Raw genomic sequence first — 7556 nt, 5'->3', positions numbered from 1 at the left:
CAAGCGCTGCGCGCTCATGAGTCCTTCAGACCGGTAATGATAGATGTACACAATGAAATTAGGGATTTATAGGGCAAATCAACCGATGCTGTTCTCAAAGTCATGGTTATAGACTATACATGGTTCATTTGTGTGTTTTTTTTAATTAAAGATAAAACGAGTCATCTTTATTTAAGATGAGACACCCCAGGTTAATAGGCTAAAATAGGGTAAAAATGTAAATAGCAGGTATCACCATGAAACTTCCCAAGTTTATTACTTACATTAAGACAAATATTTTTTGTATTACAAGTTTTGTCAAGTATTATGTTTAAATATGTCAAATATTATGTTTAAATGTGGTTAATTTACTGCGTTACACAGAGGCTACGCCGTAGGCTCCGCGGCTCCGCGCACCCTACGGCGTAGGAGCCGCGGAGCCGCGGACTGCCCACTGCCCACTGCCCTGCGGGCACTGCCCGGCTTCGCAGTGCCCGCGGAGCTGCGGAGGTGCAGCTTCCCCGGGAGCACTGTCATAAAATAAGCTGAGGATTAAGGGTTAAGATGATGTTAAACACATGACATCTAAAACTCCACGGCACCGTCGCAACAACTACGACACATCTCTCTCCCTGCACGTTTGCTCAAACCTGATGGAGGTCAGTTTTATTGTGAGGTGGGGATCTCACGCCACAAGCTCATTTTGTTAATATTGACCCTCATTTAGTCCCGTGCAGGGCGCTGCCTCCAAATGAAAGAGCAACAGAAGAATACATATTTGAAGTGCGTTAGGTGTGTGTGTGCAGGAGGATCTCAGTGGAAACACCCACACCTGCGCCTCCGCGGAGCCGCAGATGATCTACAGGATCATTAGAATGCTTATGAATGTGGTCGAAAACGCAGATCTTCGGTTATGTGTGGATGCAAATGTTTTTATAAACGGAGGGGGGGAAATATTCGTTTTTAAAAATACCCGGCTACGTGTGGACAGGGTCTTAGACTTGTGTTATTCCTGCCTGATATCTTATTTTCACAAACCATACACCGTTGGCTACAACGGAAATGTTTAAGTACAAGAATGACAAACCATTATTATTCTTGCTATTAAACATTTCTGTTTGGTGCAAATTGGCAATGCAATGTGTTTCTGAGTGATTATTCCGCCGAACGGCTTAGTTTCAGCCATCCTCGTTCCCGAGACACACACGACCGCGCTTTGCGAGTGCACGGCACAGCCGTGACGTCACGCCCAGAAAGAGACTTTTCTTTGACTTTTCTGGCCGTTATAAAACATTTTTGACGGATATAAAGTCCATGACTTAAAAATATAGAATACAAAGATTAGTAATTGGTGGTGATTACAGCTGGAGGTTTCCTGTGAACAGTTTTAGAGGCTTCTCTTTTACTATTGCGGTCTATGGGAAAAAAGCTTTCTGGGCCCCATGGGATTTTTTGTTGCAGTACCGCGGCTGGCCACTGGAAAAAATCGGCGTGCCTGCTGAGCGCGAGACTGGGGGCCAGGCTGGGGGCCAGGCCCCCAGTCTCGCGCTCAGCAGGCAAGCCGTGACGCGTGACGTCACGGCTTTGTCCGTGCACTCGCAAAGCGCGGTCGTGTGTGTCTCGGGAACGAGGATGGCTGAAACTAAGCCGTTCGGCGGAATAATCACTCAGAAAAGTGGAAAACACGGCTCAAAGGTGTGTTTTTGTTTGGTCACATCGATTTAGTTTAACTTTATGATAGTTAAAGTCTGTTATTAGTCTCTTGTCAGCTTTCGTTTTTAACCCTCTGATGCACAACATGGGTCAAAAGTGACCCGACTGAGATTTTATGTTCTTTATATTTGTAATGGATAAGTTTTATCTTTTGGTCTTCCAGGTATTCCTCTGCAGAGCATGCGTTTCATGCGCCGGCATAGGAAGGTCAACCTACATCTGGAGCTGCTGATCCAGTTTTACTCTGCACTTGCCTGATTGTCTGGTTTGGTTCAGCCACCAAACAGGACAGACACAGTGTATGTATGTGTATGTATATATATATATATATATATATATATATATATATATATATATATATATATGTATGTATGTATGTATGTATGTATGTATGTATGTATGTATGTATGTATGTATATATATATATATATATATATATATATATATATATATATATATATATATATATATATATATATATATATATATATATATATATATACACACACACTTGTGTGACTTGTGTAATTTATTTGCTTTTTTTTTTGTTTGTTCTTCCCCCCCAAGTTCTACGCTTAACCCATAACCCATTGTATTTGCTTAATACAAATCTGATATTTGCTGTATTTGTATCTGTATTTGCTTAATACAAATACAAAAATGTATTTAAATGAAAGAAATGCTCATCAAGGAGTTGTTTGTGTTGATATTTAAAAGAATGACTAGATATGCTTTTAAGAAACACTTGCAAGCGGTCTCTTAATTTTTTTTTCCATGACAAAAGACATTGGGTTTATAATAAAACCTCAGTAAACGAGGGGGAGCTGCTCTGATCAGTGTTGAGCAGCAGCTGAGCAGGAGACCCTCTGTCATTCATTGAGCTGGAGCTGCGCGCTATGGCACAGAGCTCAGGTGGGACGCTCAGGTCACACTCGGTCTAAACGCCCTGACCAGGGGGATCACAGACGGAGTGAAGGCAGCGGTGACCACTCTCAGAATCAGAATAAGAACTGTTTTTATTGCCAAGAGCAGTAAAGGTCAGTTTACAGCACAAGGAACTTGTCTTGATGTAAGGTGCAAACATAAAGGTACCGGTAAAAAAAATACTTTAAAGAGAAGTATAAAAATAGAATTAAGAATTAAAATAAAATACCTCCCCCCCGCATAAATACACATAAAATAATAGAACAAAGAGGCTAAGTTATCGTGAAAAATGTTGTAGTGCGGTGACTGCCAATAGATTTGGGGTTATTTAGGGGGAGCTGGGCCATTGTTCAACAGGCTGACTGCAGAGGGGAAGACAGACACTACTTGTGGCGTGAAGTCCTGGGCCCTCATTTATCAACCATGCGTATGCACAGATCTGTGCGTAAAGCGTGCGTACGAGCATTCCCACGCAAAGTATGGTATTTATCAACATGTATCTGTGCGCAGAAACACGTGTAAATATACGCACAGCTCCGACCATGCGTACACACAAAACCTAGTGGTAGAACAGTGAAACTACAAATAGAACCCATTAAAAGAGTCTCAAACTTTACATGTGAAGTTTGAGATCGCTGAACTGTGACTGAACGGGGAACATGTGCACATGTTCCCCGTTTCCTCCAATTTCTCCATAAGTAATTCAGACATTTTGAATAATTGGTGTGAAAAGCTATAAAAGACAGCTTTGGCAGGACGACCTGAAAAGAAAATACAAGTACCATGGCTTATCTTGCACTGTTGGAGGATTTAGAGACCGTGCGCTCCGCAAAAACACGCTCCGCAGAGAGCGCTTTTTCAAAGAGCGCGCTGATCTGTTCAGTGAGAGCACGGAGCGGCTTCTCAGCAGGTACCGCTTCCCCAAAAAAGTTCTGATGGATCTATGCTGTGATTTACAACTCCATCCCAGTCACATCCAGCTCCTGCGGGATGTTTGTCCACCGGAACATTTCAGAGAGAGATTGGAGACATGCGGCATTTCGCAGCAAAATCATGCCGGCAGTGTTGGATGCAATAATTTCTCTGGCCCTAATTTACACCCAGTTTCCATAAACACATCACCAACAAGCCCAAATTAAACGAGGATTTCACGCCATCGCCGGATTCCCAAACATAATTGGAGCTATAGATTGCACCCACATTGCCATAAAAGCACCATCACACAATGAATTTAGTTACGTGAACATGAAAGGATTTCATTCAATCAATGCACAAATAATCTGCGATGCAACTATGTCTCTGTTGCCCGTCGTTGCCCGGTGGCCTGGAGGAACGCAACACTCCTTTTATTCTGCAGAACAGCTCGGTTGTTTGCACCTGTTTGCAGAGATGGGAGGCTACAGCCGATCACCCGCTCAGCAGAGTGAAAGCATGCTGCAGTTTGGTTTTGTCTCTGGCTGTAGCTGCAGCACACACACCACACTGTCAACACATTGCATTGCCAATTTGCACCAAACAGAAATGTTTAATAGCAAGAATAATAATGGTTTGTCATTCTTGTACTTAAACATTTTCGTTGTAGCCAACGGTGTATGGTTTGTGAAAATAAGATATCAGGCAGGAATAACACTTAATGTGAGCCCATCCCAGCAAACATTGCACGTCCAGGTGACGTGCAGATCTAGTCTATATTTGGTCGGTCCGTCGAAGACCCTTTCTAGACGTCCATACAACGTCCAATTCTTTGACGTCTAAATATGAACGTCCATACGACGTCCAATTCTTTGACGTCTAAATATGAACGTCCATACGACGTGCAATTCTTTGACGTCTAAATATGAACGTCCATAAGACGTCAATATGCAGTTCAATATCTGACCTCTGGTTGGGTAATTTTTTGTGACGTCATGCAGACGTCTAAAACAGGTGCAAGAAATGTATTTGATTAAAGAAGAATATATCTTGTATTGTTTATGTAACCCAGTCGATAGTTGAATATATATATATATATATATATATATATATATATATATATATATAAAACCCAGCAGAAAATTGGGACTGGTAATATTATTGTTTCTTTGAAAATGTTTATTTTATTTATTAACTCTCATTTGGTTATTAATCTGTAATTATATTTATTTTGCACACACCCAATTTTAATATTATTTGTGAGAGAAAGTAGCTCTCATGGTAATTCCACCCTATTCTCGCGAGAGTTCCACCTGGTCTCGCGAGAGTTAGAGCGAGAGCGAGGGAATGCGCCCAGACATGCAGCAATGACGAGCAGATGCGAAATATAGAAGAAAGTCACAATAGCGGTTGTTAACTCACTTAGGAGCAAAGAAAAACTCTGGAAACTATACCTACTGGAAGCGGAGAAGTGTTTGAAGACCTGTGAGTTGTTTTCGGCAGAGACTGGTGAGTTACCTGAGCGAGCTAGCTCGCGCTAGCTAGCGAATGCTAACAGCAGTAGCCACATGATGCATGTGTGCATGAAATGCCGGTGAACTTGTAAAAAACTTTTTTTACGAAATTTTACTTACGGCTACTTTTCACTGTGTGTGTTAAGAGGTAAAGCCATTATTTTGCTCGGATTATCTATTAGCTATTTATTTTGCTGCTCTGTGTGTGTATTTTCTATTTTATTCTGAGATGCACTGTTATGAGGTATGTGTTAAAGCCTGCCAAAGAAGTTAATTCATAACAAGGCAGATACTCTGAAGTCTTGAATGTATTATTTTAATGTGTGTTAAAGGTGCATTTTGTTATTTTCAGTTCATTTCATACATAACGTGTGCAATGGTTAAAAAGAGTGTTGAAATTCATTTTATTTCATCTGGTAAACGGATAAATAAATACCATAATTCATGGTTTATTAAATGTGTGAAAAATGTATGAAAATACTTACCTTGAGAAAAAAAGAGAACTGTACAGTTAAAAAGATAATTCATCTAAGCATTACTGTGTCATTTTTTATGATGTTTCTGTTTTGCATGGGTATTTGTAAATAATGACGTATTACTAACAGTCTTTTCCTTTTTCCATGGCATGCACCAGGCATCAATGGGTTAACATTTAATTATCTTTCCTTTTTGAGTCGTATTCAAATCTCAATAATCTTGCGATTGTTTCTAATCGTAATAATCTTGGGATTGTTTCAGTGTTTCAGAAAAGAAGATTCTCCACAAACATCTGCACACGTCGGTAACATCGTCAGGATGGAGACCATGGAGCAGTTTGACGAGGAGGAAGTGCATCTCATTGACAACAGTAACTTTGAACGCATGGTGAGTTTTGCAAATCTGAAAATGTGTCTAGTCAATAGGGTTGAAGCATCTTTTGATCCGACCGTACAGTCCAGTTTCATGCAAGAAACGAATCACTTCCTTAGCCACAATAGCTGATGGTTCTCCTTTAGGGCCAAAACAAGAAAATAAAAAAAAAAGAAATGATCCCAAATTTATTCAAAAGGATCCCCACATCCACATACTGTAACCCAGTCGGATGTTTTCCCACTATGTGTAAATAATGATTGAGCCCACAATGACCCAACCTCATTCTGCAGAACTTCACTAAGTCTTTTCTGGAAGAAGAGCTGAATGGAACTGACCTAACATTCAGTTGTAAAGAGAAATGGATTTCTACCCTCTGATTCATTCTCCCATGCTGACTGCGACTCTTTTTACACTTTCCTGCTCTAAGGACTTTTTAGCTATAATGTCGACCCTTTCATTTGATGGCAGATTTCTTAATGTCACTGTCTTCTACTCTTGCAGAAGGAGGTATGAGGTTCAACAAGGCGGCAACAGAAGACCTCATCAAGCAAACCAGCGCTGGCCATCTGAAGCATGCACCACAGAGACGTCAGCAGTGAGGCGAGGTTATCCTAGATGCTGACAGCAAATTCTGCCCTGAGGACTGCGCTCTCACACTCTCACTCTCTCTCTCTCTCTCTCTCACACACACACACACACACACACACACACACACACACACACACACACACACACACACACACACACACACACACACACACACAGGTGTATGTTTACAGTACATCGGGCAGCCCATTGCCATACAGTTTGGAAAGGAGTCATCCTCGCCTGTCCTGCATGCTATGTATATATAAACAGAGAGCTTTTGTATTTGAGGATCATTTCTATTGAGTCCTTGGCTGTTACAGGGTTGTAGTGTTGCTTTTTTGTGTTTTTATTGTGTTGGAATGATAAATGTTACTAAAACTATGTAACATCTTGATTTTACTGATTGTTACCATTTTTTATTTGTGTTCTCCATTTAAATTGGGAAAGTTTTGAATATATTTATTATTGTAATGCTTTGAAAAAAATTCTACTGAATGTTCAGTAGAATGCCGGTTATTCATGCTCTCTCTCTCTCTCTTCCTTCACTTGCAGGCACCTGGTCGGTGATGTGGCAGCCTTAGTTTCCTTTTTTATCCTGTTGTTTCGTTTTGCATCCTACAACACACATCTACATTCTCCACTCACACAACATGCACCTCATGCTTACTTTACTGACATCCACATCCCATGTTTTGTAATCTTTTGTTGGACATATTTAAGTTGTCGTTTCTTATTAATAAACGTATTTTGTTATTCCTTATCATGGTGTGTCTCCCTCCTTGTCATGGCTGTAAGAGCCAGGCTGTCACAGTTACTATTTGAATTTTACTTTGTATTGCATGCTCTGTTTTAAAAATGGAAAAAAAAATGTTCCTATTTTATTGCTCTCTAAAAACCAGTGAATTTTGATTATACTGAATTGTGATTTCTTTTGAAAATGCAGTCAAAATAATTGTCATGAAATGCTATTTTGTATTGTTTGCATACATGGAGCATCAAGGAACTTCAGTCTGGTATGGGTGAGATTGTCGCATTTGTCTGAAGATCGGCTTTGTTTACTGTTCAAGTCTTACT

General features: G+C 40.4%; 1 long non-coding RNA gene across 1 annotated transcript; it reads left to right on the top strand.

Annotated features, from left to right (window-relative positions):
• Positions 1–4853: 4853 nt before the first annotated feature.
• On the top strand, positions 4854–7242 carry LOC133447496 (uncharacterized). The gene is made up of 4 exons (XR_009782915.1): positions 4854–5037; positions 5781–5906; positions 6396–6499; positions 7035–7242. It is a non-coding gene; the product is annotated as an uncharacterized LOC133447496 (long non-coding RNA).
• Positions 7243–7556: the final 314 nt, after the last annotated feature.

This window comes from Cololabis saira, chromosome 7 (assembly GCF_033807715.1).
Source record: "Cololabis saira isolate AMF1-May2022 chromosome 7, fColSai1.1, whole genome shotgun sequence".
NCBI classification, from domain to species: Eukaryota; Metazoa; Chordata; class Actinopteri; order Beloniformes; family Belonidae; genus Cololabis; species Cololabis saira.
This window is presented reverse-complemented; position numbering and strand designations above follow the sequence as displayed.